The sequence below is a fragment of the Miniopterus schreibersii genome (assembly GCF_964146895.1).
Source record: "Miniopterus schreibersii genome assembly, chromosome: 10".
Taxonomy (NCBI): Eukaryota; Metazoa; Chordata; class Mammalia; order Chiroptera; family Miniopteridae; genus Miniopterus; species Miniopterus schreibersii.
The window spans coordinates 30,797,991-30,819,990 of record NC_138110.1 but is presented as its reverse complement, the minus strand read 5'-3'; the positions used below and the strand labels follow the sequence as shown (position 1 = coordinate 30,819,990).

The window sequence follows — 22,000 nt, the reverse complement described above, 5'->3', positions numbered from 1 at the left end:
GGCACATACATAGGTTGTGGGTTCAATCCCTGCTCAGGGTGTGTACGGGAGGCAACCAATAGATGTTTCTCTCTCTCTCCCCACTCCTCTCTCTCTAAAATCAATGAAAATATATCCTTGAGTGCGGATTAAAAACAAATTTTTTTTTAAAAATTCATCCAACCTTCCCAGGACTCCTGAAGCTCTTCAAGTCTGGCTCATACTCAGGGCAGATTATTTTTGCTGCTCTTTGTTGAAGTGGATACCCAGGTTAATTCTAATTCCATGTTGGATTTATGGCAAGGGAAACGCAGGGAGATCCTGAGGGTCCCGAATCCACCCTGCCATTTGGACGTTCTTGAATGCCTTGTCAAGGCTCCTATAGCTTTATCCAGCATTTCCCCCCAGTTTACCATAAGCCTAGAAGTTACTGTGTCCCCTAAGGAATAATTTGGGACAAAACTTTGCTACTAAAATATGCTATTTAAGAAACAAGAGAAGACATTAGAAAATTGCCATATTTCATGTAAAATTAATGACTACAGAAATAAAAATTTAGCTCCAAGTTCTCCTGTAACACAAAATTATGGGCCATCTGGATGAAAAGAGATGATGACTGTCACTGTAAGTAATGGGATACTATCATGGGTTTGGAATTTTTCTCTTGTAGGTCTGGATAAAGTAAACAAATTCTGGCTGTTGGTGTTCGGACAGTACACCAACAGCCAGGAGTTCAAATTTAATTTGCTGCTTGCCTAACATTCTGCATGATTTGATCTGCCCCCACCCCCCTCCCATCATACTATCTGGATTCTTCTTTTGATCTAAACTTACCTCTTTTGATAGGGTTAAAACCACCATCCCATCTAATCAAAGAACGTAAACTGAACATTCCCTTTTGGAACACGGAAACTTCTGTGGTTGCCAAAAGAACTTGAAATGCTTTAAGATTGAGATTATACATTCAGTCACATCAGCAATTATAAATTAATAGCTTTGTGCAAGGATTGAGAATGTGAGGAGAATAAGAAAAGAAGCTATTCTCTGAAAAAGCCTCTGGGAAAGGGAAGTGGGTGTTTTCATGTCCCATTCACAAAAGCCAAGGACGAGTCGGTAAACTTCTCTATGGCCTTTACTGAACAGAAAAGAAAATCCACTGTTTCTCTGGGTTAAAAGGCTTCAGCTTTCATATCCTGGGAGAACAGAGAATGTTTGACTCTGAAGGGGAAGGATATTTTTGTAAGTTTAAAAAAAGAGAGATTTTATCATGTAAATGTGTCTTGTCACTCATAGGAACCACCACTATGGTATTGTGACTGAGGTCCCTCATGAGCTCAGTAGTTTTCATTGAACAGAAAAGACATGAAAGGGCAGAGGGGAAAAAAACATGCGAGGATAGAGACAGACTCATAGATAGAGAGCAGGCAGAGGGCTCAGCTCTGGTGGCGGGGGTGGGGGGATTGAGTGAAAAAAGAAAAAAAAGAATTCATGGACATGGACAAGAGTGTGGCAATGGTGGGGGTGGGGGTGGGGTGGGGGTCGGGGTGGGGAGTGGAGGCGGAAGAGGTCATAGAGGAGATAAATGGTGATGGAAAAAATAAAATAAATGTGGACCAAAAAATAAAAACTTTATAATTTTAAAAAACATGTGAGGCCTACTATGTGCTAGAAAATTTAACATAGTTACATGAAAGAACTAGCTAATTTAAAATGTCAGTTTCTGTCTTCAAGTTTTGAAGATTGTTATTTAAAATATTTTCTCTTATTTGTAACTATGTGTGGTGATGGATGTTAACTAGACATACTGTGGTGATGATTTTGCAATACAGTTTATCCTTGAACCACATAGGTTTGAATTGCACAGGTCCTTATATGCAGGTTTTTTTTCAATAAACATACAATCGGTCTTTCATATCTCTGGGTTTCACATTGGCAGTTTCAACCAATTGCAAGTCAAAAACAGTATTTTCGATCTGTGGTTGAGAAGCCAAGTATGCAGAGGGCCAACTGCATACATTGTTCTACACCATTTTATATAAGGGACTTGAGCAACCATGATTTTCGTATCTTGCGGGGGGTTAGGAGGGAAGCAGTGTCCTGGAATCAATCCTGAAAATATTGAGGGAAAAAACTATAGTTAAGTTTTGGGGGAGTCAGAAGTTATACAGAGATTTTCACTGCATGGGAGCTGGCACCCCAACCCCCACATTGTTCAAGGGTCAACCATATATACAAATATAAAGTCATTATGTTGCATACCTGAAACTAATATAATGTTATATGTCAATTATATCTCAATACAAAAAAATTAAATATTTTTCTACTGTTTCAATTGCCATTTGGAAAGTTTTTATTATAAAAACACTTTTTTCTTTTACACTAAGCCCTTCCTCTAAAGCAGGCTAAGGAAGACTTCCCTGTGAAAAGGTCTCTGTCCTGCTTGAAGTAAAGGATTGTGCCTCCCATCTTATAACTGTCCTAGAGCAATGGAAGCTTTGCAGCATTTTTAGTTAACAAGCCCTTCCTTTCCACCTCCCACCCGCCCTTCTAAATGAATTTATTTTTCAATATGAGGACTCGTGTGTTCAGAAGAGTAATAAATGAGGCATGACTTTGCCAGCAGCTGGAATATATCCCCTCGAGAAGCCATTTACATCATTAGACACTGGAGCATCTGAACATGGTAGAGTGTGTGACTCACTCTTGCATCTGAGGTAACTCCAAAGCAGCATCAGATGCTTCCTGCAACTGCTCGGTCAGATCACTCCTAAATGCTCACTCCTCCACCACATCTTCCCATCAGAGCCTGGAGAGCTTCTTCAAACACAACAAACTAGCTGCCAAACTTCCTGCCTCGATTTTGCTAAAAACTCACTTTCCTTGATTTAAACTAATTTAGTCTTTTTGTTATGTTTTCTGTGTCCTGGGTATTGGCTAGGTCAGCTGTTTTAAGGTTGAAAACAAAGGCTATGGGGCTCTGACTATAATCACTTACTGAGTCCCTATAAACCCAGTGTCATACTGTTTGCTGCATTTAGATAATTTATATTTTCTCTGCACAGATAACTCCTCATATAATCTCCATAACAACCCAATGAAGAATATATTACTATCCTCATTTTACAGAAGAGGAAGTTAAGCTTCAGAAGTTAGGAATGGGTAGGAAAGTGATAGTGATTCAAACCCAATTACTGATTTCCAAAACCTACCACTCTTAATTGTCAGGCAATACTGCCCGTAGAGTTCTCTTATCTGGAGTGGTTAGCATAAAACCACACATAATTACATCCTCAGAAATTACCTTCAACTATATCTTTTAACTATATCTTTTTACAAGTCATCTTTGTAAGGCTAAATTTAGATGAGCTGGTTCTTCACATTATTTTGGTTGTGAATGGTACAGAGAATTTGGCAATGCTGTGGACCCTCTGCCAAGAAAAAAAGCACATACCACACATGCAACAGTCTAGATGGCTGCCAACTTTAAAGGTGCCTCCACTAACAGATCAGAATCCTGCTCAGTCACAGGCTAATGTTACCAGGCCATCTCTCTGCAGATGCTACCAGCAAGCCCTCCCATTCTTTGCTTTTATTTTCTATTGAAGTGAAATGTGCCATTTTCATGACTACATTCAGAATGTAGTGCCATGGCATATGGAAATGACCCACAATGGACTTCTCACACAGCTGAATTCCCCTGTCTTCAACAATGATATGGAAGATTGTGTGACCTTTCCACCCCACCAACTTTAGCCATGTGGTGTTGTTTTACTAGTGTTTGGTACATTTTCCCCGCTATTAAAAGAGCCTTGAATTATATTTTGGAACACTTAATAATAAGGCACAATTCATTCTCCTAGCATGGAGCCATTCAGAGAGAAAGGATTTAACAGGGCATAAGAAAATATTTAGGAGAAGCTAGATATAAAAGGCAATCTAAAATTGCATGGAGGTTAAGGGCCCAAGCTTTTTAGTAAGACAAGTAAGTAAGATGGCTACAGGTTCGAGTCTGGATTCTGCCACTTACTTCCTGTGTGACCTTGAACCATTTACTTAATTTAATCTCTTTGACTTTCTTAATCTGTGAAGTGGGGATAATACTACACATCCTGGTTCAAGTTAATGTTAAGATTAGATGAGAAACACATAGTTTGGCACATAGTAAGCACTGGATAATGGATGGTATTATTATTATTTTAGTAATTATTAATGGACTGGTTATCTGGCATGATTATAAAAAATGATATTCTGGTGTGTATATATATGTACATGTATACACACACACACACACATATATATATATTCATATTCTCACTTTTAAAAGTAATATGTAGAATTAAACTATGGGCTTTTTGTCTGTACCCAAAAGGAAACTCAATTGGAGTACTGATTTTTAAAGAATTAGACTATAATAAAAATGCTTAAAGATAAAGTAATATGACTTATCCTAACTTTAGTCATTTGGAAGGATCCTCTAGCCTCAAGATTACACTAATAAATATTAATCATCATTATTATATAATAGGGATGCAAAAATACAGAGTAAGAGAGGTTTCCAGATGATAAAATAGCAATTATTCTTTTACTACTGAATATTCCATGATGTATCCTTTTATTAAGAAGTCATCTGGAAGATTTATTTTTAAAAGATACTGAGAATATAGTAAGTACTTAATGAATGCTTATTGCATTAAAGGCCAAATTGAAAACCATAGATGCCAGACCATTACGTATTCTGATTATGTCCCACACTCCCTAGCAGAACAAAGATTATGTGCCTACTTTATGTCTAAGCAACTGTGTGTTAGAAAGCTTAATTTGCCAATGTACATACACATTTAGTAAGTGTAGAGTAACTAGTAATTAGTACATCAGCATTCCAACCTTGGCCTGGCTTCAATGCCCATATTGCTTTTAACCATACTCTGCTGACTGCCAAATTCTACAATGAAAAATATGTGATTTTCAAACCAGTCAGGAGCTCTGCTTATAAAATGTCTTACTTTCTCCATTATCAATCTACCTGGGGAAGGGAAGGATGTTTACAGAATAAATATACAGAATGTGCTGTCTCTTGAATAGATTTCAAATTCAAAAAATAGAAGATAAAAAAATGCAATAGAACTCTGATCTGAGACAATTCAATTAAAAAATATAGCACCCTTTCTCCAGGTTATTATGTTGGGTTGTATGAATGAGCTGCCATCCCAAACTAATTAGAACACCCGTTGCAACCATAACTTGGCAATTTGATTATTTACTAATTTAGATGAAGCAGCACAAAGGGTACCTGAAAACTATATGCATAAATCAAGAGAATTTCCCCTACTTTAATGAATCACATCTTTTAGGAAATAAGCCACAGTTAAAAGTTAGTTTATATGCCAATTAAGGAAGCTATAATCAAAAACAATTTGCCTGTGCCTGGAATAAAATTTGATCAATCTAGGATCATTTCCTTTTCATCTTTGAAAAAAAAAAAAAAAAAGTAACTTATTTATGTAATTATTATCAAGAATTTTTTTTAAATAAAAAGTATTCGAATTCAAGGACAAGGGTAGAAACTCAGCATCAACAGGCAATCGAACATGGACTGATAATTCAGGCATTTCCATAGGTGTTGCTAATAAGAAATAGGTACCAGTTTAGCCCCTGAAATGTCACCTGTATAGCCAGGCAGGCCAATGCAAGATAAAGACTTAGGAGTTTGCTAAGTCTTACAACACACAGGGAATGAAGGAACAGATTTTATTGATTTTATCACCTTGATACCCTAACTTCTCAAAATAGTACCAGATCTGTTTGTTGAAGTAGTTACCTGCCTTAATTTTTCTATTAAAACCAAACTTTATCAAGAACCAGGAGTATAAGTATGAAAAGAAGCACAATGTTAAAGGTAAGATTCTGCAAAGTTAAGGGTCAGTTGGAAAAGCCCCAAAAAAGCATCCAGGTGCCTTGTGTTATTCATGAGACTCTGCCAGAAATCATTTACAGAAAAGAAAGTCAGGAAATCACAGCCAAAGCCAAAGATCTCTCTGGAAGTGGGCTTTCTCTCTTGAGTGTAGCTACATCGTGCAACCCTATAATGAAGGTCATGAACCATATTTTTCATCATTTTATGATGCACAGACATGCTCAATGTTAAAATGAATGTATTAATAGAAACCAAATCATAGCACCCACTTCTGAACATAACAGAGGCAATGAAGACTTGTGATATGGATAAGTGAGTAGCGTCAGAGTTCAACAGCACAGGAAAAGGTGATTAGGTCTCAAGAGAGAGCTAATGGGTGTTCGGGCATTCGGTTTTTTCCTTCATCTTCCGTTTACAGTTACATAAGTACTAAAAGATGTTTGGAAAATAAGGAAACATCTGTACCCATATCCCTGCCACCTTAAAACTGTTACTATGTGTAATATTCCCACCTAGTCTTGTTTTCTTCATGCATACAAAACCCTTAGTTTACATCAACAGAAATATACAGGTGAGGCAAAATGTCTACAGTTGTGAGTATATGAAACAATTTATTCTTGTGTTACTATTTATTAATTTTTGTATTATTTTCCATACAAACAACTGCAAACTTACTTTTGCCCCGCCCTGTACTATATGCACCTTGCTTTTTTTCACCTAGAATGTTTCTTGGAGATGCTTTCATAGTGGTATTTAGAGCTGTTTCCTTCTTTTTAATTTATACCCTATAGAATACCAAATAACTTGTTTGCAACTTTATGTTATTACAAACGACACACAACAAGCATTCTGGCACTCATATCTTTATGCAGATATGCAAGTATAGTGATGGGATAAATTCCTAGAAGCAGATCTTCTTTAGTGGATGTTTTATGTAGTTAAAGTCATAGTGTCTATTGAGTTTTGTAGCCTGGATAGTTAGCATTGAATATTGCACACAGCAAACATGTTCCATGCTCCAAGATAAAAGGTTTTAGTGCTTTATCATTTCTTATTAAGGGGATATACTCACTTTTTCCTCTGTTACTTGGTTCAACATCCCTAATTACTTTCTTCAATAAATAACGCAAGGCCCACTCATGCGCTGCATCTTGCCTGGGCCCCCACTTGGGTCCTCCCCTCACTGCACTCCCCACATGAAGGCATCTCTACTCCAGAACATGCTCCAGGTCCCCATGACCTTGGAATTCCTTGCCTAAATGGCATGACACATACTATAACATGAATGGCCCTGGAAAAATTATGCTTAGGTGAAATAAACATTCCATTGTTTGAGAATTATTTTTAAAGTTTCCCCAATTGGTTACCATCTTCAGAAAGCTTAAACTTTTAATGTAGTTCAAAGCTAACTCGAAGCTTCTGGGTTTTCCATCTTAAGCAGCTCCGGCCCTCACTCCACGTTCCACTGCACCACATTATAGAGAGATTGTCCTATAGCTTTATTTGCTACATTTAGATCTGCAGCCATTCCACCCATGTGTCTGTACGAACAGAGCAAAGGGATGCATACCAAATTGTTAGTCCTGGCTGCCTAGTGCTTTTACAGCATAGAACTGCATCCTTTAAAATATATATGTATTATTTCATAAAGAAAGAAACCACAAAGAGGACTCTTTCCAGCTCCAAAAACAAAACAAATGTAAACATTGCCACCTTCACTGCCAAACAGAGAGGAAAAAAATAGGACAAGTCATTTGGGAGAATTCAAATGTGCTCAGCAAAAGTTGATCACCCCAGATTCTAAATAGCCTTCTAAAGTCTTTCTAAACTTTAGAACAATTTTTAAAAATTTTCCCCTTAAATGGCTTATCCAAATGGAAGAGTAAATAAACTCGTATTCCATCAGGATAAAATGAACCTGTGGTTCATCTAAAGCTCAAGCTTAAGCTAATTAGTAAAAGAGGCCAGACCACAACCCAGCCAAAGGGAGAAAGCAGCATGGGGTTAAGCAAGCAGATGGCCACTTGCAATTTAATGGACACTTTTTGATTTGGATGGATGGTCCAACTAGGGGAGGTCTGTTAGCTTAAGCTCGTCCCCCGAGAGCCCTGGATGGCTGGACTCCAGTGATTTGTTCAGGCTGTAGCCCTTCTCCTCCCAGTGGCATCCATAATTCATAAAAAAGCCTAGTGTTTGTATCAGGCAAGCACAGACCAGGGTCCACACTCCTTTGAGACCGCATGCTAACTCACTCTCTGCTTCCAGCTTCAAGCAGCCAGGCTGGAAGAGGGAAAGCACTTTATCTTCCAAAGATCCCATTTAAAAAGCAAAGAAGATTGGCAGGAACCAAACCTTACTGAAATCATTTTTATGTATACCTTAAGTCAATGTTAGTGAAAATTTGCTGACAGCCATGTGACAGTAGAGTCGGGCCTCAGGACTGGGCCCAAGAGTGGAAATGGTAAACTCAGTAAAGGGAAACAGGAAGGAGCCAAAAGCCTGCTTCTGTGCGTTTCTCAGTTTTGCTTGGAACAAGCACACCTTTTGCCACTCACGCTCAGCCCTAAAGGGCTTCCCTGGTGTGAACGCTCCATCCAAATCAAGGGCTGTCTATTAAATTGCAAGCGGCTACCACGCATGAGATAAAGATCCCAAACAAACCACAGGTATTTCTGACAAGGTCTAAGTAGAATACATACATCTTTAAGTATTTTCTTTTTTGTATAAACATCTATAAAAACAAGGTGAAGAACCAGATGTGGACAGAGGATTAGGGCTCAAGCCAGCTTTGAGGTTTTCAAGGAGATGCAGATCAAAAACTATTTAAGTAAATAAAAACTGGTGGTTTTTAATGGCAGTCTGGAATTATTGCCATTATCTCTTGGGTTTTGTTTTTGTTTTATGTTACCTTTTTCTAGCTAAAACAAAGTATCCCCTTACAAACCAGAGTTTTCCAATTGCTATTTCTCCCACATTCAGTACCCTTTTCATTAGCAGAAAGTTACCTTGCATTAAATTGAAGATTTACAAATTAAATCATTTCCCCCCCAAATAACTTCACAAACATGTTAAACAGGAAAAGGAAGCCGGAGTTAGGAACTGGAGGCTATAAGAATTTTTTGTTTCTAAAGGATTGGCTGTGACTGCCAACAATTTCGTAGTTTTAGCCGTTTTCAAAAGGAGGAATGTGATAATAGCTCCTGGGTGGAATAATTTTGGCTGGACTTGATTAAATCTGAGCTTAAATCTTACAGAGAACAGCTTGGACTGCCTTTTTTTTTTTTTTTAAGAAACAACTATGCATTTTATCTTACTGTGGCCTTGCCAGATTCAGGGCCTTTGGGGAGTCTGGCACTAGATTAGACATTAACAAAGCGAGCTATGATACCCTGGGTAGTATGAGTTACATAACTCCAATCAACACTAATGAGTGTGTCTCTCACTAAAAACCTGCAGGTGTAATTTTGGAGAGAAGTCCTCAATGATTCTAAGGCCCTTTCCTTTCACAAAGGGCTATTTCACTAACTCCCAGAGAGCAATCGGTCCAAAGACAATGGGTGACAAACACAGGACACATTCAGTTGGCATTTTTATATGTACCTTTTTTTTGGTAAATAGATCATTTTACACTCCATAGAAACGCATCTAGATTTTGCATCCAATATCTTAAGCTTTGTTCTTGACATTGTAAGTCGGTGAGTTCAGGACATACATATTTTAATTCTCACCTAAGGACATGTTTTTATTGATTTTTAGAGAGAGAGAGAAAGGGAGAGAGAAAGAAACATTGATGTGAAAGAAAAACATCAGTCGGTTGCCTCCCATACAGGCCCCAATTGGGGACTGAACCCAAAACCTAGGTATGTGCCCTGACTGGGAATTGAACTCACAACCTTTTGGTGTATGGGACAACACTCCAACCAACTGAACCACCCCACCAGGGCAGGACATATGATTTTAATACCACTGATGATAATTCTAGACTACTTGAAAAAAAATCAACTATATGTTGGCGAACTCCTATAGTTTCCATTTTCCAAATGTGAATACAAATAATATTAAATATTTAAAACTGCTCCATGAGTTTCTGGTTCCAGGACAAGATGGCATAACCATACTTCTCCCTATTCCTCCTGCTAAGGACAGTTAAAATCATTGAACATCGTACATGAAACACACAGATGACGACTCTGGATGTTTTTCAAGTGCTGAGGAAAAAAACAAAAAACTATCTCCACTGTAAATATCCTTCAAGAATGAAGGAAAAATCAGACGTGTTACCAGCAGACCTGTCCTATAAAACATTCTTGAATCAGAAAGGATATGATAAAAGAAGGAATCTTGAAAGAACAAAAAGAGTAAAAATGTAGGTAAATACAGTAAATTGTGTGTTGAAGCAAAAAATAATAATTTGATGTGGTGTTTAATGTACGTAGAGGAAATGTTTAAGCTAATTACATTGTAAATCAGGGTGGGGGAATAAAGGGACCGTAAAGGAAGTAAGGTGTCTATACTTTATTCAAACTGGTGAATGTTGCCCGGCAGGGCGTGGCTCAGCGGTTGAGCATCGACCTAGGATCCAGGAGATTGGGGCTCGATTCTCTCCCCCCACCCTTTCCTCTCTCTGAGATCAATAAAGATATGTTTTTAAAAAACAAAAACAAAAAACTGGTAAATGTCAAACCAATAGACTGTGATAAGTTATGTATATACACATAATGTAATGCCCAGAGCAACCACTAAAAAAGCTATGGAGACATACATTCAAACCACCATAGGTAAGTTAAAATGAAATTCTAAAAACTGGTTTTGCCCACAGAAAGGCAAAATGGAGAAACAGAACAAACAGGGGAAAAAAAGTGGAATATTTAAGCCCTAACATATCAATAATTACATTAAATAAAAATAGCCTAAGTTCACAAATCAAAGATTGGCAGAGTGGATAAAAAAAACATGACCGAACTGCATGTTATCTCAAGGACATGGTGCTGGGTGAAAAAAGCCGTTTTCAGGTGGTTACATACTGTATTATTCCACTTATATAACATTTTCAAGATGACAAAATTATAAATATGGAGAACAGACTAGCGGTTGCCAGGGATTAGCAATAATGAGGGGAACGACTATAAAGGTATAGCATGAGGGGGATATCTGTAATGAAGTAATAGTTCTGTATCTTAACTGCAGTAGCAGTTACACAAATCTACACATTAAAGAATGGCATAGAACTAACTATACATATACATACATTATACCAATGTCAATTTTCTAGTTTTAATACTGTACTATGGTTACATAAGATGTAACCCTTTACTCAGTTTCCCCAGTGGTTATGTTACATCTTATGCAACCACTGGGGAAAACTGAGTGAAGGGTACACAGGACCTCTCTGTACTATTTTTGCAGCTTCCTGAGAATCTGTAGTTATCTCAAAAACAAAACAAAACAAACAAAATCCCTGCAAAAATTCAAATCCAGGCTCTACTACTCCCTGTGTGAACTTGGGCTCATTCAACCAATCCATGGCTTGGTTTTGTCATTCAAAAAATTAAATAATAGCCTTGGCTAGTGTCGCCCAGTTGGTTGGGTGACATAACATGCACCAAAAGGTTGCCAGTTCGATTCCTGGTGAAGGTACATGCCCGGGTTTCGGTCTCAATCCCCGGTGGGAGGCTGTGGGGGGCAGCCAGTCGATGTTCCCCTCTCACGTCGTTTCTTCTCTCTCCCTCCCTCTCTAAAATCAGTAAAAACATATGTTAAAATATATATATATATGTATTTAGGTGTTATAAGCACATATTTTATAAATTAATGACATTTAAAATACCCAAATTTTTTATTTAGGCCAAAGATATTTAATTTTCATTTATACTATCACTTTTTAAAAGCAATGAGAAACTTACAAGACTGAATAAGTATGAGAAATTGAACCTTGAGAGGTTCACCATAAAACTCTTCTAGTTAACTTTTTCTATTTACACAACTGAAGTAATAGCATCTTTTTATAGCATCTTTTTATATAGTGTCTTTTTCTTCATGTAACTCTGGAAAATATTCCAGACAATCTGGTTGTTTAGTCAGTTATGTAATTTTTCTTCATAATTCAAATACTTAATGAATCCTTTAGGTGTTGAAAACCCAAATTTTGTGTTCAGAAACTGTTAGGTTTTAGCTGGAATGAGGAATTGCACGGCAGGCTCCAACGGGATCCTACTGCAGTTGCCCTGCTTTATGTGGCCAACAGGTGGCAACATGCTCCAGGGAAACGTCTCAAGAATCCTGGGACAGGTTTTTCCACACGAGGATTCAGAGCTGCCAAAGGACCGCGGGACTGTGGAATACAGGTAAACCAAAATCTCTTTACTCTATTGCTTCTCATCACTGTATTTCCAAAGCAGTGTCACCACTGTTGCTAATTACCACCTGCTTGTTAATTCACAGGTATAAAACCACAAACTACCAAAGTTCCTGCCAAGCCAGAGAGGAGAGAGGTAAAGGAACAGAAACTTGAGAAAATAAGAAATTGAAAAACATTTGAGTAATCTGGAGCGTCTCTCATATGTGCATTTGATAACATTTCAGTTCAGTAAACATGAATAATATGTGATATATTTTTATTGTTTATAATACTAAGCCTTTATATATAACTATATTAACACAGATGCTAAAAAAAATACAAACTACAAAAGCTAGTGATTTTAAAGTCAATTAATTTATTTTTTAATTGAATTTACTGAGGTGACATTGGTTCACAAAACCATACAGGTTTCAAGTGTACATTTCAATAAAAACATCATCTGCACACTCCATCAGGTGCCCATCACCCAAGGAAAGTCTCTCTCTGGTCCCATTTCCCCAAGGAAAGTCTCTCTCTGGTCCCATTTCCCCCTCTTCATACGAATAAATGCTTCAGTTAAAAAAAAAGAGTTTATCCCATGGCATACACACTTCTGTTTAGAGTGACATTCAACATCTTCACATATTTTGTTATACCTGTAGCATGTTACTAGCATGTAATCCTTTCATAGACTAATAAAACTATGGTAAAATGTTGGGCAAGTTAGAGTTAAAAAATGAACAATTACTTTGAGCTTGAGTTTATTTTCTTTGGTTAGATTCAGTCATTAGCAGAATGCATTCACTTGTGTGTTTTCTTAATTTTATTTTATTCTGCTTTATTGTCATCCTTAGCTATACAAACTGTTAATTAATGGTATCTTTGATTTTAAAAATGTATGAGGCTCTGACATGCTCTCTATTTAAAGGGTTATTATTTGTATCCCTAATTTCAATGCAGTTTCCTAGGAGACTGAGAAATCAGTTGCTATTTAAACACAAAACTAAACTGACTATACATGCTTAACAAATAATTGACGTGAGACTTGCTTAAAATCATATAAGGGAGTGGCCACTAAGCTTAGAAATGTATCAAATATGAGTCAGATTATGAACCTGAATTTCAAATAAAACTTGGAGACTTCTGTAGCATAGCATCCTCTGGTACACAGCCTCACTGTTGTCTCTGGCAGCACAGCACTGGAAGAAGTAGAATCACAGTATCACCCCAGGTTACTACATAATTCACCGAGTTCCTGTGTGTAGGGCCAACTGTTAGATCTTTCCATACCCCCGTTGTCTGCAACCAGTCTAGACAGTGAAGGTGATAATGTTGGTTTGGTTTGCTAAGAAACTGAAGAAATTTACCAGATAAAGAACTAAATTTTGATAACTGTTTTAAGAATAATTTCTAAAAAGAAGTACTTTTAATTTTAAGAAATGTTTAGCATAATCAAAATGTTTTGCTAGGTCCAAGGAATATTAATATAAGTCAAGAAGTAGAAATCACAACAGAGCCCTTCCTCGGGGCTGAGGAAGCTTTCGCCGGAAAGATAACAGCCTTGAAGGATGCTGAGGATTTCAACCAAAAGTGATAAGGTCATTAAGGACAATAGTCAGAGGGAAGGGGGTGGGGGTGAAGGGGGTCTTAATATATGAAGACGGGAGAAGATATACTTTGGGTGGTGGGCACACAGAGCAATATACAGAGCTTGTAACATAGAAACCCACACCTGAAACCTCTATGTTCATATTAACCATTGTCACCCCAATAAATCTAATTTTTTTAAAAAGGACAATAGAGCAAAGACAAGGAAGCTGAACAGAATATGATGAGAGAAATGATATCTCAGTTTTGGTGCCCAAGCACACGAGGGGGAAATGGCCATGGGTCAAGAGGAACAAGATGATGAATGACATGGAAAGGGTGGGCACCTTATATTCCAAGGATGCAGCAAAGCAGCAGAGATTTCTAAATAGGTGGTGACATAATCAGGTTCATATGAAGACTCTAGCAGCATAGGGCAAAGAAGCAGAGGATGCAAGGAGATCAATTAAGAAGCTATTACATGAAAGAGAAAAAGGCCTGGATTGAAACAGGCGACGACAAATTTGAGCTATTTCAGATGATGATTCCAAAGGATCAGAGTTTTAAAATGACTAATTCATGGTCCCTTACACTGACCCTAAAATTTCTGCTTAGTCATGATGGTGTGAGGTAAAAAGGCCAGTGAATAAAGTAAAACAATTATTCTATTATAACAATTCCATAATAACAATTCTTTCTTAATAAAAAGATTAAAAATGGAGGCAGGTGGTCAAATTGGCTTTGGCCATGTAAATGTTCAAACGTGGTGGACTATCTAGGTTAGATGTTTGCACAAGTTGGAAATTAAGATTGGGGTTTGGTAGATATAAAGTTGTGATAAAATAAGAACTGTATACTTGTTCTTCATTGCCGGTTCCTGGCACAGACTGAGGCCTTAACCTGTGGAGTCTGTGCTCACTCTGGGTAGTTCCTGTCAGAATTGAATTAAATTGTAGGACAGCCTGTTGGTGTCTGCAGAGAACTAGACAAGTGCTTGCTCTGAAAAACTCACATATTTGATGTCAAAAGTGGTATGAGTAGAGAAACAGTTTTCCTCTAGCAGACAAGTCAGGTATGGAAATAGGGATCCGGGCATCATTTCTGTAGCAGAGTGAAATCCCTCCCTGAGAGAAAGCATATGAAGATGAGCTCAGCAAAAACCTATGTAAGGGAGTAGACAGCAGAGGAGCTAGCTGAGCAAAGTGTAAATGGAGTGGTAGAGGAAATATATAGTGCCCTAGAAACTAAATTTTTTAAAAACGGATAGGCTGTGAACAGTGACAAATGCTGGAGTTCACAAAAGACTAAGATTGAGAAGAGGGCATCGGACTTGGCAGCTAGGTCACTGTCTTCAACAGTTCACCTTCAGTGGGATAGTAAGAGGAACCTGGACGGCATCAGGACGAGCGCAAAGAAGTGACTATGTATCTTTATCTCCATACTTTGATAATTTCCAAAAATTATAGTTTAGTATAAAAGAAAATTGTAACTTAAATTTTTTTCAATATACTCTCTTTCGAAGGGGATGGTAATGTGCAGCACACTTAAAATGTGCAAAAATGTGGTAACTTTGGCTCTTAAAGAGGCGAGCATCAGCTAAAATGCCACCTCATTCCCCCAACAGCAATGTCCAAAATATAGTTCTGTTTTCAATGTTTGTTTATACTGCACTTAAGGCATAAACACAAAAACTAGAGAGAACAGTAAACCACCACACCCAGTATGAAATAAATCCAGAACCTATAAATCAAAGGTTAGAAACTGAACACTCAAGAGATCCAAAGAAAACAAAATTTTATATTTAACATGTATTTTTTTCAAAATTAAATGGCATTCCTACATTAATCTCAGCCCTCGTGTTCTTTAATTCATTTACTAAAAACGAAATAAAATAGAGTTACCACTCCTGCTTTGACCCTAGAAGTAGATAGGACACTGGTTATGTTTAATTGACCTCTAATTCAAACCACTGTCAAATACTTTTTGGTATCCCCTGACAACAGAGCAACAAACCCTCTTCAAAGGTAAATATGCCCTCTTACATGTCAACAAAGTGAAGCCATCAACAACATAAAAATATTCCTGTGTTTAATCCTACCTTCCTGGGGGAAAAGGAAACTAAAATTCAGCTGCCATAACTTCCCTTTAAAAGGGAAATTTTTATGAGACTTGTCAAAACTACCAATCAGACATAAATACAGAAACTCCAACACCCAGAGAGACTAAATCTGGTGATAGTTGCTTTTCTGCGGTCAGGTGGCTCAATTTCTCATTTATAGGTAAAACACTTGGACCTTACCACCACCACCAAACCACAACTGTTTTTTTCTATTCTGAATTATTTCACTTAATGTGAACATCAGGCCTCTGGGCAACAGACTTCCCTCTTCAACATGAGGACTATGGCTTATAGTTTCTGATTTATTTCTTCTTTAATGAACTCATGTTTTTATGACAAGGAAAAAGAGGTTTTTGTGTTTAAACAGTTCATTAAAGTCACTCAGGGATGCTCCAGTTGGTGTCTTAGAGGAAAAGTCCCAGTACACTATACGGTCTATAAGCACAAAAATGAGAGATTTATGTTGATTTTAGACTCTGCTGGATGCCCAGCACTTGAAACAGTTCCTGCCATGTGGACATCTGGACATAATCGTTTAAAGAATGGATCAGAATCCACATCTGTCAGACTCAGAAGTCTACACACTATTTACCACATCACAGTTTCCCCAAATTAATTTGATAAGAATCATTTTGGGGATTTGTCAAAAATATAAATTCCTAGAATTCTTCCTAGGAGTTCTGAAGACCTAGAAATGTGTGTTTTTAACAAAGACCCTAAATAATTCTCACCATCAGGAAAATCCAGATCTGTGGAAATGTTCCTTCTTCCAGCCTCCACACTCTCAACTCAATCTTTCCTCCCCCAAATACCAGCAATACACATTCATTGAGCACTGTTCTAAATGGGTTAATTCACTTGATACTCATAACAACTTTATGAGGTGGGTACTACAACTATCCTCATTTTTCAGAAAAGGAGACTGAGGCGTGGAAAACTTCAGAAGTATGCACAAGGTCACAGAGCTAATAATTGAAAAGTCAGGGATTTGAACCCAGTCTTGCTCCAGAACCTGAATTTGTAACCAATACATTATTTTGCCCATACCCACTTGTCCCATGTGTCCCCAAAGTGCTGGCCCCAAATGTTCCCTTTGGGTACTCATTTCCACTCCTGGTAATGAAATTCAACCTGTAGTCTCTGTATACATGATCACAAATTTCAAACTGGTAGATTATATAAATAAAGGAAGTTCCACCAAAAGGTACTCAATTGAATCTTTTTAATATAAGTCAGGCTGGAGGGGGTCAGTGGGGGCGGGGGAGGAAAGAAATCGAGGGGGGGAAAAGTAGCCATTTATAAGGGACATGCTATTGCCTGCAGAATAATCCCAGTCATAAGAATGTAATATAAAATAATGAATTTTTAAAAGCAAGACAAATCCAGAAAAGGTAAGCAAATTAGGTTGTACCTCCTGAAAGAATATTTAAAGTAAAAGTATATTTGACATTCAGAAGGCCTGGAGATAATATTGGGTAGTATATAAATTAGTCATTTACCACCATGCTGCCAAACAGAAATCTGAGTGTTCAATAAATTCACTGCTGTGTAAAAATTCAATTGAAACCTAAATCTTCTAGATTGCTACAACTAAAGAATGTAGGCAAATACAAACTCAAGGTAACCAAACTGGATTTTTAAATATGTCCAATTTACCACAAATAATAGGTATAATGAAATGAGGTGTCTTGCAGCACTCAAGTCCTACAGCTTTTTTTAAAAAAGCTTTCTCTCCAGACTCATGTTTCCTACCCACAAAACCATTAGAAAATGTTTCCCTCGGCTTCTTTAGCTGAGCTGTTCTTTTCATTGTTCATACTCCACACATAGAGAAAGGCATTGCCTTTTCTCTAATCTTAGAATGAAACTTCCTTGAATCTGCCCTCAGGCAGAATAGAATCCTAATGGAAGATCTTTCTGAAGTGGCTGACAGGGTTAAGTTCTAGGATGGGATATGTCATTGTAGTAAACAGTGAAAGAATAGCAAGAGCCTACCTGTAGCTTTAACTCTGTTCTAGGCCTGATAGGTGCAAGAGTGCACTTCATGAGCAACCTCAAGAGCTTTGATATTGAAGCAAAGAGAAACCACCTCTTAGTAAAGAAGGCCTTTGTTTACTGTCTCGGATACTACAAATAAATATTGTCTCATTCTCTTACTACATCTATCATCTGTCTCTTAAAAATACAAAGCTAAATTGATGATATCATGGTAACAGTACTGGAATATAGTAGTATAATAACTATTCTTGATTATCTGTAATTGATGATTTGCATCTTGAAGTCACTGGGCCATGCTAACAGCCCAAGGTGGGTTTTTTTTTTTGGGGGGGGGGGGAGATTGTTTTGTTTTTACAAATATCTCCATCACTAGGCACTTGGAAATCTTATCCACAAACCCTCCAATCACAAGCCTCAACAGTGTGTTTTGCCTAATGCTCAACAGGGGATGTCCCCACCTACCTACTTCCTGGCACTGCAATAATAAAGTTTTAGTCCCAGTTCTCTCCCTGCTTCTACTTGAGCGACCCCATGTGACCCTGTGTGGCATACAGTCCTCCTACCCTCTGGGGAACTTCAAAGGCAGTTGTCTCTGTGTCATCTTACTATACTAATTAAAATAAATCCCAGGTTAAAATAAATACACTAAGCGTATTATTCAAAACTTTCCTTTCCCAACACTGCACTTCTCTGAATCCTTCAAATACTTAATGTCACTAGTTTTAGCACTGCTTAAAGGTAAAGTGAGGTATGGGAAAATTTTCACGAGTTTGAGCAAACATCTATGGGAATCAGGCAGCACCAAACTGAAAATGCTACAGGCACTCCACCAGCAGGAGCTAAGGGACTAAAGAAAGGCTTTATAAAGCAGAGCAAGGAAATTCTTTGCTTGGCTATAGCTTAAGTGGTTGCCTTATTTGAGGAAGCTTAATTGACTATTTGTGATTAGTTGTTCTTAAGTTTCAATTTCTTAACCTGAGGCATTTACTGGTATCGACTCTGGCTTAGGTTTGGTTTGCTTATGTAGGATGCAAGGCATTAGAGCCACCTTTTAAATTACTTGAACAGCACCAGTACTCTCTTGTATATGCATACATATGCTGGACCATACTGGAGAGAGAACACTAGAAAAGCAAAACCTCTGTTCTTGTGGAATTTATACTCTAGGAGTTATAGGTGGTAAGTAAAGTGAGGAAACTTATCTTTTGTCTCATTTGAATCCCTCACTTTTCTTACCAGTGTTTCACAAGTGCTAATGTTCAATAATATTTGCTGAACGAGGGAATGACATTTTCCTTAAGCATCAGGAGCCATCTTCTCTAACCTTTATTATTGAATAGTGGCTTATAGTTAGTTAAGATACTTTCAGTATGCTTATCTCACTTGATAAAGACCATGAAGTAGAGCACTGTTGAATGGTAACAGTAATTCAAGCAGTTGAACTTGACTGGATGAATAGCTGTACTCACCAATCACCAGTTTATGAACCAGGAAGTGGGCCCTCACCAGACACTGAATCTGCTGGTGCCTTAATCACAGACTTCCCAGACTCCAGAACTGTAAGAAATAAATTTCCATTGTTTATAAGCCACCGAGTCTATGGTAATTTTGTTTTAGTGGCCCAAACGGATTAAAACACCATGTAAGAAGAAATTGTGGGCCAAGGCTTTAAAAAGGTAATCAGTTGCTATCCCACTGGGAATTTAAACCAAGTCCTAGAAATTGGCTCTAAATCTTCAGTCTACAGCTCTTGCAACTAAGTAATTGATGTGTATTTTAAATATAGTATGTACCATCTTATAAAGAATGATAGAAATTTGAATTTTTTCCTAGGATGTCTCTTTCTTACCTATCTAGGTAAAAAAATGAAATTATCTGTTTAGGTAAACGCTACTATTACACAGTAAACATTCATCTATCCTTTTTTTCTGTCTTTCACATTTCTGCTTTTTTAACATAACCCTATGTTGGGAAAATTTCCTGAAGTGTACTAAAATCAACCTCTAAGGGTCTGACAGACTGAAGAAAGAAACTGACAGCTCCAAAATTAAACAAAGTTTATTAGGGGAACTTACAGACAGAAGCAGAGACTCGAGCCGCAGCAAGAGAATGAAATCTTCACACCCAAAAGCGGATGCAGCTTCATATATACAGAGCCTCCTAGAGCACAGGTGACTCGTAGCCAAGTGTCACGTGCTCATTAAGTAGGTAGTTTATAGCTAAGTAACACGTGCTTGTTAAGCAGGTGGCTTGTAGCCAAGTGGCTGGTGCTTGTAAAGCACTGTATACTCTAAAGCAGTGAACAACTTAATTAGCCTACTGTTCTATGTAAGAACATTCTTTTCAGGTGCTGTGGGCCCACTCCTCCCAGGGTGAACTGATGATTACTGAGAGCAACTTGCTTCTTAAGATGGCATTAGTCAGGTCAAGCACTAGAAACCAATTTTCCTAACACCCTTGTTTTGTTCACCTTCCCCAGGTTGTCAGTGTCCTTCAGGAGATGCTGGCCTCTCCTCAGCTGTGAGATATGAATCTCGATTGGCATAAGTCCATCCTGGAGGTCTCACCCACATGCCAAACCGCCACACCTGCCATTGGTGATAGGCATAGACAGTTGAAGCAATGTAACATAATGAGATATGAGGGGAAATCTGCTGGGCTAAGAGGCTTTCTGTAGTCTTAAAAGAGGGTAGAAGATAAGGGTGCTCCCTTTTTCTGCTTCTGGATATCATCTGTAATCTGAACTGAGACAGCTGTTTTAGGACCATAAGGGAAGGGAGACTGGAGAACAAGCCAAGACGCGAAAAGATGGCAGAGCAAAAATAGGGAAGGAACCTGGTTCCTTGACAATGTCATCAAGCCATGGAAATTAACCAACCCTGGGAATGGCCCTACCTTCATATGTCTAGCTATGTGGGATTAAATTAAAAAAAAAAAAAGCTTAATCAGTAAGAACATTTTGTAAGGTTTCCTACTCCCACAGTTGAAAGTATTCCTTCTCTCTTTCAACAGTTCCACTCCTAAGTAATAGGCTTCTCAATATAACAAAAGGTCGAGCAGACTGGATGCAAAGATAACTGCTAAAATTTTCTCCTGTGTTCAAGTTGCTCTTCCCATTAAAAAGTGAAGTCTCTTTCCCTTCCCACCAATCTACTCTTTCTGCCAATAGAATTCAGCGAAAGTAACACAATGCCAGTTCCAGACCTAGGCCTTAAGAGAACTAGCATCTTCCCCTCCTCCTTCCCTCTCTTGGAAGCCAGCTGCCACCTAAGAAAGCTTAGGCTAAACTCCTGAGTGAGAGACTGCGTGGAGAGAGGCCCTATGGAGGAGACTCGACAAAGGCAGCACCAAGAGCACGGCGATGGGAGTGAAGACACACTGCCGCCTCATAAAGCAGACACTGGCCATGCCCGCTAAGCCCGGCCTGCATTGCTGACCACAGAATCGGGGGCAGCAGAACACCTGCTGCTTTTATCTCCAAGTCCCACTTGGTCACTAGGCAGCAACAGGTAACTGAAACACAAGGTAATATTATCTGTTCTCTTGCTGTGTAAAATTGCCAGTCATTTGACAATGATTAAGAATGATTTAGTAAGTCACTAATAGCTCTGCCTGCTAACGAATTTTCCCCCCAAATATGTGTCTTTTCATTGTCTTCACAAAGGAGGATTTGTTTTCATGTGTGTGTCGCCTTGTACGAACATTTTAAAAATAAATACAAGTAAAAGGAGAAATGTTTGCAACAGATGAATTGATATCCTTAGCGAGTAAAAGCTCTCACACATGACAAGAAAAATAGTGACACCTCAATTTTTAAAACAGGGAAAAGTCATTTCTTTGAAGAACCATATAGGGTCAATAAACATGAGAGGGAAATACCTTACTCTCAAGCTAACTAGTTTAAAACAACACGACACATCATTTTTCACCTACTAAATGGTCAGAGGGTGTGGCTCAGCGGCTGAGCATCCACCTAGGATCCAGGAGATCCCGGTTCGATTCCCGGTCAGGGCACAGGCCCGGGTTTGCGAGCTGCAGCGGATCAATGACTCTCTCATCACTGATG

At 38.2% G+C, this 22,000-nt stretch overlaps 1 long non-coding RNA gene across 1 annotated transcript; it reads right to left on the bottom strand.

Moving 5' to 3' along the window:
• Positions 1 to 12,785: 12,785 nt before the first annotated feature.
• On the bottom strand, positions 12,786 to 20,512 carry LOC308562901. The gene is made up of 4 exons (XR_013999692.1): positions 20,405 to 20,512; positions 19,404 to 19,491; positions 14,830 to 14,941; positions 12,786 to 13,429 (listed from the first exon to the last, which is right to left on the bottom strand). It is a non-coding gene; the product is annotated as an uncharacterized lncRNA (long non-coding RNA).
• Positions 20,513 to 22,000: the final 1,488 nt, after the last annotated feature.